At 38.4% G+C, this 11,678-nt stretch overlaps 1 long non-coding RNA gene across 1 annotated transcript in view; it reads right to left on the bottom strand.

Annotated features, from left to right (window-relative positions):
• Positions 1–9,475: 9,475 nt before the first annotated feature.
• LOC134729363 (uncharacterized) overlaps positions 9,476–11,678 on the bottom strand; it is a 255,709-nt gene continuing 253,506 nt past the window's right edge. Inside the window, exon 4 of the long non-coding RNA XR_010110372.1 lies at positions 9,476–10,766. This is a non-coding gene — a long non-coding RNA (uncharacterized LOC134729363). The remainder of the gene's footprint in view (positions 10,767–11,678) is intronic.

Raw genomic sequence — 11,678 nt, 5'->3', positions numbered from 1 at the left:
CAGGTGTGAGACCTGCCTTATTAAATACGTGGGAGCTGAGTGGGGCAGCTGCTTGGTACCCTCTCTTTCCCAGTGCAGAGAATTTTGTGCTGTGCTTCTCCTTGGAATATTACCCCAGCAGCCAAGGAACTGCCCTCTGATCCCCACTGAAACCGCTGCTTGCATCCATACATGGGGAGCCAGGACACACCTTGCCTGACCCAGCCCCCACCCAACTTTGCCCCTCCACCTGTCCTAGTAATGTTATACAATAGAGAGAGATGCTTGAAAGCTCCAAAGCCCCACCTCTTGCCTAAGACACCAGAGTACCTCCCCTAAGTAACATAAGGCAAGCACAAATCCCACTGCTACCACTCCAGCTGGCACCCTTTTGCAAGAATCACCTCCTGGCTGAAGGCCAATCACCACAGCCCATTGCAGCATTGCAGGCATGATAACACAGAGCTTAGGTTGAAGAAAATTTCTGTGCAACCTCAGTTACTACAATTGCCTATATCACCCTGGCTAACCAGGAAGTCTTGAGCCTGTCTATGTGCCCAGTATATTACGACTACAGCTGGCACTTGAGAAAGCCAATACGCTAAGGCTATATAAAACCAATAAAATCTTTCAGAGTCTACACCACTCACCTGCCACCCCCCAGCAAAGCTGATGCTGGTACTCACTGCTGGGGGACTACAGGACATGTCAGCTCGGTCCAGCTCCACCCAATATTGACTCTTCTGCAGCTAAGAGTGGAGCCCAAGCCACAGCACATCCTGCAGACCTATTCACAGCCTGAGGCATTAGAGAGCTTCTCTAGTTGGCTGGCAAGAGACAAAGATGACCAATTCTCCTTAGAAAGAAAAACCAAAATTAATGGTGTATAATCATAGCCCAAATGGAATGTTACCAGAAGAGTGCTAGAGTCTATCGGAGAGTTCACTGGAAGCAGTTACAGTACGTACACATATGCACAAAAGAAAGTAACATGAAGCTGGCAGAGATCAAACTCTGAGAGATGTAGTATTCCATGGAAAGGGTGGGTGGGAGTGCTCTCAGACTCTCTAGCCCCTGTGGCAGACTGCTGGTTTCCAAGCTCAAGGAGGGTTTCTTGCATGCACAAGCACAAATGCTGGAGTAGGCTATGATTTGGGGCCTCCTTGAGGGCATTACCTGGCTCACACAAGGTTCTTGTCTTTCCCCCCAGAACTGAGCTGTAGTAGCAGACACTATACTGGGTGTGCACTCATTGTGAAACTTTGTTCTGCTCAGGGTCCTTCAACTCTTGTATCTTCACATCACTGGATTCCTTGCAGACATTCTCCAGCACCAATCTGGAGTATGGCAGCCCCATAGGGCAGCTATACACAGAAGGGCAGCAGGATTCACAGTAGTCCGGACCTCAGGGACTGCTACTCATAGGGGAAGTTGGAGTGCAATACATCAAGGGAGAACCCTATGGGATGAAAGAAACCACACTTAAGGCCTTGAGTCCCAGAACATTCTGCTTAAGGGAAGTTTCTTTCAGCAGAGGCACAGGTGCAGTGCTGGACTCAGTGGAGAAAGACTGTAGTTCTATCCCAACAGTCAGGCAGCCCTTGCGGTTGTGAAGGGTCTTGAAAAGGGGGAATTCTTCTTTCCATCACCCATCACTGCAGATACAGCTGGGGCTTCTCCCCCAGAAGCTTGGCATGAGAGCATCTGTAGATGACCTTTCTGGAAAACTTCAGGGTGACTGCATTCCTGCAGGAGCAATGCCTTCCAGGTTCAGGCTTGACTGAATGGTAGAGTCACAGTCCATCTCAAAATGGAACATCACTATTCCTGAAGATGAACATGGTTGCCTATTTGATCTGAATAGCTATAACACTGGGTCAGGAGTGTGACAGGGAGGTAGATCTCTTCCTCTTGGCCTGGAAGGGGAGCTGAGGTGGCTCCCTTCCCTTCTCCCTGAAAGACCTCAGTGCACTTCAATGAGAGCTTTGTCAGCTTCTGCTGTCAAAGCTGGGACTTCTTCCCATCACTGGGATATTGTATTTACCCTGCTATAGTCACAGTCTATTTTTACCTGTGGACACCTCCTAAAGGCCTGAAGCCTGAACTGTTCAATCCAATGAATAAAATACTGGGGAAAAGAAATTTTAAAAGTGCACACTACTGGGGAACAATATAAGCTTCATGAGACCTCTGCCATTCTGGCCCCACAGGAGACAGTGAACCTACTCAAACACCCAGAACATTGCTACTACAACCAGTATCTGAGAAAGCAACTGCACAAAGATTCTCTATAACCAAGGAACTCACATAGAGTATTTGCCACTGAATGCACTCAGAGTCAAAGATAGGAGATAAATTATAAAAATGAGTGTCACATCATCAAAAGGAAAAATAATTTTAAAAAACCCCAGTGTAGTCAAAAATAAATTTTAAAAAAACTTTCCAAATGAGAAGGAACCAGAAAAATAATTCTAGCAATATGAAAAAATGGGATTATATAACTCCCCCTAAAAAAATTACATTAACTCTCCAGCAATGGATATGAACCAAAATGAAATCTTTAAAATACGAGATAAAGAAATGAAAAGAATAATTATTAGGTTATTCAATGAGATACAAGAGAAAGTTGAAAACCAGCATAAAGAAATTAACAAAACAATTCATAATATAAAAGAAAACGTTTCTGAAGAGATATATATTTTAACGAAAAATCAATCAGAAGTTCTGGAAGTAAAAGACATATTTAGGAAACTACAAAATACAGTGGAAAGTTTCAACATTAGACTAGACCAAGTAGAAGAAAGAATTTCAGAGCTTGCAGATAAGTCTTTTGTATTTACCTTGATCAGACAAAAATAAAGAAAAAAGGAAATAAAAGAAATGAATAAAGTCTCTAAGAAATATGGGATCATGTAAGATATCCAAACCTACGAATCATAGGTGTGCCTGACGGAGAAGAAAAAGCGAAAAGTTTGGAAAATCTGTTTCCAGAAATAATTCAGGAAAACTTCCTTGGCCATGCTAGAGGTTTAGACATCTAAAAACAAGAAGCTCAAATAACTACTAGGAGATTAATCATAAAAAGAACATCACCAAGGTGTATAGTCGTCAGGCTATCTAAAGTCAACATTGAAGAAAGAATTTCAATTGCAATGAGACAAAAATATCAGGTAACATATAAAGGAAAACTTATGAGACTAACAGCAGACTTCTCAGCAGGAACTTTACAAGCCAGAAGTGTTTGGGGTCCTATATTTAGTCTCCTTAAACAGAATAACTATCAGTAAAGGAGTTTGTATTCAGCAAAACTAAGTTTCATAAATGAAGGAAAAATAAAGTCTTTCCTAGACAAGCAAAAGCTGAGGGAATGTGTCACCACTGGACTAGCCCTACAAGAAATGTTAAAAGAAGTTCTAAATGTTGAAACATAAGGTCACTACACACCAGTATAGAAACTCTTCAAATCATAAAACAGTAAAACAATGAAGAAAAAAAAGCAAGTAGGCAACAATCAACACTATGACTAGAACGGTACCTCATATCTCAATATTAATGTCAAATGTAAATAGTTTCAATGCCACATTAAAAACAAATTGGCAGGGTGGATAAAAAAGGTCACAAACTGTATATCTACTGTCTTCAAGAGACCCACCTAACATATAAAGATTCTTATAGGTTTAAGGGAAAGTACTGGAAAAAGACATTCCACACAAATGGAAACCACAAGTGAGCAGAAGTAGCTATTCTTATATCAGATAAAACAGACTTTAAAACAATAGTTGTAAAAAAAGACAAAAAGGTTACTACATAATAATAAAAGTATCAATTCAACAAAACATAACAATCCTGAATATGTATGCACCTAACTGTGCAGCTCCCAAAGTCATAAAAAAATTATAACTAGATAAATAGTAGTACTGATTTCTTTTCTCTTAAGAAAATAATAAACAGCAATAAAATAATACATAAGCAACACAGTAATAGTGTGGGACTTTAACACTCCACCGTCAGCATGAGACAGATGACTGAGGCAGAAAGTCAACAAAGAAACACCGTATTTAAACTGAATTCAATAACAAACGGACCTAACAGATATTTACAGAACATTTTACCTAAAAACTGCACAATATACATTCTCTTCATCAGCGCATGGAACATCTTCCAAGACAGACCATATGATAGGCCACAGGAAAAGTTTCAATAATGTTTAAAAATCCAAAGTATATCAAGTATCTTCTTTCACCACAGTGGAATAAATGTAGAAATCAATTCCAAAAATTACACTCAAACTCATACAAAAACACGGAAATTAAACAGGCTGCTTATGAATGATTTTGGGCTTAGCAATGAAATCAAGACGAAAATGTTAAAAAAAATTTTGAAATTACTGATAACATTGAAAGAAATATGAAAACTTCTGCGATGCAGCCAAATTAGTGCTAGGAGGAAAGTTTATAGCACTAAATACCAGCATTAAAAAGTCAGAAAGATCACAAATTGACAACCTAACAGCACACCTCAAGGAACTAGAGAAACAAGAACAACCAAGCCCAAAGTTAGCAGAAGGAAAGAAATAACAAAGATAAGAGCAGAACTAATCAAAATTGAAACAATATAAAAGATTAATAAAATGAAAAGTTGGTGTTTTGAAAAAATAAACAAAATAGATAGATCACTAGCTGTATTAACCAAGAAGAGAGAAGATTCACGTAAGTCCAATTAAAAAAGAAAATGGAGACATTACAACTGATACCAGAGAAATACAAAAGATCATTTGAGACTACTATGAGCTCCTCTATGCACATACCTTGAAAATCTAGAGGAAATGAAAAAAATCCTGGAAACCTACAACTTCTCTTGTTTGACTCAGAAAGAAATAGAAATCCTGAACAGACTAATAACCAGCAATGTGAGTGAATCAATAATATAAAATCTGCAAAAAAATCCCAAGATCAGACTGATTCATAACTAAATTCTACCAGACATTCAAAGAATTTGTACCAATCCTACTGAAACTATTGTAAAAGATCAAGAAGAAGGGGAATCCTCCTCCAACTCATTCTACAAAGCTAGTATCACTCTGGTACCAAAGCCAGGAAAATATGTAACAAGGAAAGAAAACTATAGATTAATAGTCCCAATGGACATACATGCAAATATTTTAAACAAAATACTAGCAAACAGAATCCAACAGCATATAAAAAAAATTCACCATGATCAAGTGAGTTTCATCCCAGGAATGGAGGTTTGGCTCAACATACACCAGCCAATAAATGTGATTCATCACATAAACAGTATTAAAAACAAGAAACATAAGATTATCTCAATCGATGCAGATAAAACACTCAATGAAATTCAGCATCTCTTTATGATAAAAATGTTCAACAAACTATGCACAGAAAGAACATACCTCAGAATAATAAAAGCCATATATGATAAACCAACGGACATCACACTGAATGGGGAAAATCTGAAAGCATTTTCCCTAAGAACTGAAAAAAGACAAGGATGACCACTTTCACCACTTCTGTCCTAGCCAGAGCCATCAGCAAGAGAAAAAAAAAAGAAAAAGAACAGAAAATGACCATACTGACCAAAGCAATCTACAGATTCAAGGATATTTCTATCAAAATATCAATGTAATTTTTTATAAAATGAGAAAAAAAATCCTAAAATTCATATGGAACCAAAAAAGAGCCCGAATAGCCAAAACTGGAAAATCCAAATTGGAAAATAGAAACTGAAACTATGTCTGTCGGTGATATGATTGTATACCCAGAAAACCTTACAGCCTACTCCAAAAGACTACTAGATTTGATAAATGAATTCAGCAAAGCCTCGGTTTACAAAATAAATGTGCACAGCTCAGTGGCACTGGTACAGACCAACAATGACCAATCTGAGAATCAAATCAAGAACTCAATTCCTTTTACATAACTTACAAAAAATAAATTCATATGAGGATTCTTAACCAAGGAGGCAAAAGATCTCTATAAGGAGAACTAGAAAACACTAAAGAAAGAAATGATAGATGACACAAATGGAAATACATCTCATATTCATGGATTGGAAAAACCAATATCATGAAAATGACCGTAATGACCAAAGCAATCTACAGATTCAAGGCTATTTCTATCAAAATATCCATGTAAGTTTTTATAAAATTAGAAAGAAAATCCTAAAATTCATACGGAACCAAAAAAGAGCCCTAATAGCCAAAGCGATCCTAATCAAAAAGAACAAATCTGGAGGCATCACATTACCTGACTTCAAATTATGCTACAAGGCTGCAGTAACCAAAAAAGCATGACACTTTTATAAAACAAAATATAGAGACCAATGGTTCAGAATAGAGAACCCAGCAATGAAGCCAAATACCTACAAACACCTGATCTTTGACAAAGCACACCAAAACATAAACTGGGGAAAAGATACCATTTTCAATAAATGGTCCTGGAAAAAATGGATAGCTGCATGAAGAATGAAACTGAATCCCTGTTTCTCACCATATACGAAATTGAACTCAAGATGGATTAAAGACTTAAATGTAAGTCCTGAAACCATACAAATTCTAGAAGAAAATCTACGAAAAAAGCTCTTCTGGACATTGGCCTAAGCAAAGCATTTGTAACTAGGACCTTGAAATCAAATCCAACAAAAACAAAAATAAATAAATGGGACTTAATTATACTAAAAATCTTCTGCACAGCAAAATAAATAATCAAGAGAGTAAAATGATAATCCACAGAATAAGAAAAATATTTGCAAACTGTGGGTCTGAAAAAGAACTAATACCCAGAATCTACAAGGAACACAAACAAATCAGTAAGAAATAAACAAATAATCCCAATAAAAGGGGCAAATAAGATGAATAAACATTTCTCAAAAGAAAATATACAAATGGCCAACATGAAAAACGCTCAACATCACTAATCAATGAAATGCAAATTAAAAGCACAATGAGATACCACTTTACTTCAATCAGAATAGACATTATTAAAAAGTCAAAAACAACATATGTTGACATGGATGTGGTGAAAAGGGAACACTTATACACTACTTGTGGGAGTGTAAATTAATATAACCTCTACAGAAAATGGTATGGAGATTTCTCAAAGAGCTAAAAGTAGATCTATCATTCGATCTAGCAATCCCAGCAATGGGCATTTACCCAAAAGGAAATAAGTCATTATATCAAAATGACACCTGCACCCATATTTTAATTGCAGCACAATTCATAATTGGAAAGATATGAAATCAACCTAAGTGCCTATCAAGTGAAGAGTGGATAAAGAAAATGTGGTATATATAGACCACGGAATACTACTCCACCATAAAAAGAATGAAATGATTTCTTCTGTAGCAACATGGATGGGACTGAGGCATTATCCTAAGTGAAGAAATTCACGAATGATAAACCAAATACTACATGGCCTCAGGAACGGTAAACCAAATACTGCATGGCCTCACCTATGAATGGGAGCTAAGCTATGGGTATGCAGAGGCATACAGAGTAGTATAATGGACATTGAAGACTTAGAAGGGGGGAGAGTGGCAGAAGGGTGAGGCTTAAAAACTACCTATTAGGTACCATACATACCATTCAGGTGACAGATACACCCAAATCCCAGACTTCTCCACAATACAATTTATCCATGTAACCAAAACCCACATATATCCCAAAAGTTATTGCAATAAAAACAAATTAAAATGAAAAAATAAATAGCATTCTTTAAAATAAGCCAAGGCATAGATATTGGTATTCCAGTATTAATCCAATGCTGTTTGACGTATTTAAGAAAATAAGAGATAAAAAGCTCTTTTAAACTCGGAGGAGAGAGAGGAAAGATAATTCTCAGCAGTTATGCACGGGTTAAGTTTATGAATGACCTAGAAGAGAATACGGTATTGACTTGAGAGAAATATTTCCGTCACTCTAAACACCGTGCTTTGATTTTTCCACAATCATTTCACAATAATGTTTTTGAAGTCTGTTTCTGCATAAAGGAAAATTGAGACCATACATCGGAAAGAAGTAGAATGATTTTCCATGTTTTTACAATTCAGTTTCTTAAGTCACCAAGAAGATGAATCCTCTTTAGCTCTATGTGATTTGAGACAGTTCAAGAGTTGTAGTTGTCAACAGCCAGGTCATCCCATTTCTTTAGTTAACAAGGTGACTACTCTTATAACATGGATACTCAGAACAACTAACATCTCTCTGACCATCGGATTGGAACTGATGACATCAAGTGATAAATAAAGTAATTCTCAGAATAAAGTGTGGGTTAAATCACCCAAACCCATCAATTTCTCTGTTATCTAAAATTTTCAAAAAATTATGGCAGCATGGATTTTTTTTTTGGCTAAAATATCCACATAATTGCCTCAATTCTTCACATCACGAGTGTGAAATATTACCTTGTAATTCTTACATTAACTTGTCTTCTTGGTGAACTAACATTCGAATACTTTGTCAAATGTAAGGTAGACAGTGTGGCATTCACAGGTTAAATTAAAATGCAATTAAAAAAAGTAATGGTTCTCACTCTGACAGGAGTAGTGTAATAGAGATGGTACCATACCCGAGAGCATTAATTTTTAAAGGGAATTTAAAAAAGAAAGACTCCTACTTCTCTAGCAATTCTACTGCATTAGTCTTTACCACATTGCTAAACATTGCTTTAGCTTTCCACTTTAATAGTGGCAAACTCTGAGGTCTGACATGAAATAGGCTATTTCATCTGAGATGGTTTAAGCTGGTCTAAGGAGTGACAGGAGAATACAGCAAGCAGTCAGTGCTAATGACAGCATACCATTTTTATAGACTAAAGGTCAAGCAATGAATTTCAATTATAGAGTGTCAAGATGTCCAAATGCTGGTACCTGATAACAAGTCAGTAGCTCACCATTTCTGTAAGCCTCCTGTAGAATTTCATAAAGCTCTTAGCCCTCAGTACAGCCTTTTTAAACACTTTTTTCCTTTGCCAGAAGCCAAGAGATGTAATCTTTTCTAAGCAACTCCATCTATAGCACCCTTCAGCCAGCGTGTTGCAATAGCTAAATGAAGCATGCCTTTCTAACATATGGGCTTCCCCTGTGGTTCATCTCCCAATGTGTTTGGGAGTGACATAGAGGGGAGGCATAGATTTTCATCTGCACCATTTAAATGGAGTTTTCAAAAAAAGTATTATTAGCTCAGCAATAGCAAAGTCTCCACGATGACCCGATAAGACCATTTTCCACTCAAATATTTGAACAGGTTGGAATAAAAAAGTAATTGCAAGGGACCACACTACTCATTTCAAATAGAACATGTGAAGATTTATGTTAAAAAAGCAATAAATATCACTGATTCTATTAAGTTCACTTCCTGTATTGCTTGGGGGAATGCTTAGGAGAGCCAAAATGAGAACAATCAATGTATTCCATCTTTTTATGTTGAAATAAATGATAAATGGGTTGAGTTTTCCATCCAATTATTTAATATTTTTTTAAATTATAATATGCCCCAAAGACAACTTCTGATTTTCCTCTTCAAAGTTGCTTTACCTGCAGTATTTCTCAACTCAGCTGTTGGAAGTTCCTTTTAGATACTAAGGCCAATAAAATTGGATTTCTTCTTGATTCACCATTCTTCTCTCATGTCCCACAGACTACTCAGTAGGAAATCTTATTGACTCTGGCTTCAAAAAGTAACTAGACCCAAATAATTTACCCCACTCTTACTGTCACCATCATAGTTCCAAGCACCAGGATGAGCTGCATGGGTTTGCGCAACTAGCCAACACCCAGCCTCCTCTGCTTCTATTCTTGTCCCATCCTATCCCTGAATCTTTTCTCAAAATAGAAAACTGGATGATTATTGGAATATTTAAATAAAATCATGTTGTCCCTTTGTTCAGAATCTTACAACAGCTTCTCATTTCACTCACAATAAAAGCCAAATTCTACCAGACCTTACATAATTTGGCCCCTTTGTTACCCTCTGGTCTCATCTTCTAGCCTTAATCTCACACCCACTTTGCCCCAGCCACTAATGCTTTGGCTGCTCCTCAGAAACACTGCATGGATTACTCCTGTCCACTAGATATCCTCATCATTTTTCAAACATTTTACCTCCTTCAAGTATTGCCCCAAATTAAAATGTCACCTTCTTCATGAGGTAATATTTTAAAAGCCTATTAAAAATGGCTGACAATCTCTACCTTCACTTACATCACGACCAAAGCCTGCATTACCTTTCTATTTTTCCACACAGTGTTTATCATGTCCTAATATATAGCTTTCTTATTTTTGTGTTTATGTCTACACTTGCTGTTTTCCTTTGTTAGAATGCAAGCACCTCAAGGACAGGAATTATTGTGTTTTTTTCAATGATGTATCCTAGGCACTTAGAACAATGTCTCTTCTAAGATAGTACTCAAATATTTGTTCAATAGATGAAGTGGGCAAGATTCTTTATCTCTATACATTTAACCATCCAGAAACTGGTTTACCCCTTAACAGAGTTAAGTTGAATAAAGTATTTTGAAAACATCAATCTGATTACATTCAGATAATGAGGATACCACCATAATCAACCATAATCATTCATTCTTATGGAATATGTGAAAAAGGAGTACTAATTGGGGCACATTTTCTGAAGTGGGCTTTGTCTTGAGCTAGCAACATAGACATGAACCACTTTTTCCCCAGCTGGATCCTACCTTCAACCTCCATAAAAAGGAGATATCTGGGGGGCAGGGCCAAGGTGGCTGACTAGAAGCAGCTGTATTCTGAGGCTCCTATTGAAGAAAAAACAAACAAACAAACAAACAAAAAAACACATAATAAGCATGTGAATCCTTCACCGACAACCAAGGTATCCAGGTTCTCTCATTAAAATTGACTAGAAGGCTGGCCTGACTCCGGGAGAGAAGGAAGAACAGTGTGGTGCCACAGCCCACCTGACAGCCACACAGGGAAGGGAAACCTCCCCTCTCCAGCCAGAGAGGCAGTGAGTGAGCGTGCTACCCAGCTGGGGACACTGCTTTTTCCAAGGAACTATGCAACCCATGGATTGGAAGATCCTACTCATGAACCCAAGCCACTGGGGCCTAGCACCCCAACCCTGGAATATACAGATTCTTACAGCCTCTCAGCTGCAATCTGCTTAAGCCTGCCAAACTCCTGTGGGGAGAGGCAACCAGCACCAGCTGTGGCTGCCTGCTGTCTAAGCTGTTTGAGCTTCTTGGGGGAGAGGCAGCAGGCAGCACTGCCACTGGCAACTGCCAACATGCTAAACTCCCTGGGTGGGGGAAGGGTGGCACTCATTTCGATAGCTCCAGGCTATGCTTTTCCCTTGCTGGAGCCAAGGAGGCTGGACAGCTTAGTCCCAAGGCTTGTCCCCACAGCCCATCATACTGGCTGTGGCAGACTGCTGCCAGAGTGCCTTTTCAGGCCTAAACCTGACCCATCCTTCCTCACTCGGTGGGCCTTCCCTGCAGGATCTCCAGTAACTCTAGCCAGAGGCTCAGGGACAGAATTCGGATCTCCCTGGGTCTGAGACCCTAGGGGGAGGGGTGGCCACAGTCTCTGTGGGCCAGCAGACTTACCCTCTCCTCCTGGAAGTTCTGAGAAATCCAGGGAGCCCAGACAAGTGGGTTTCCCCTTAGTGAAGCACACTATCTCCACCAAGGGACAAAGTGCTTCCTTTG

Source organism: Pan paniscus, chromosome 18 (genome assembly GCF_029289425.2).
Source record: "Pan paniscus chromosome 18, NHGRI_mPanPan1-v2.0_pri, whole genome shotgun sequence".
In the NCBI taxonomy this organism is placed as follows: Eukaryota; Metazoa; Chordata; class Mammalia; order Primates; family Hominidae; genus Pan; species Pan paniscus.
This window is presented reverse-complemented; position numbering and strand designations above follow the sequence as displayed.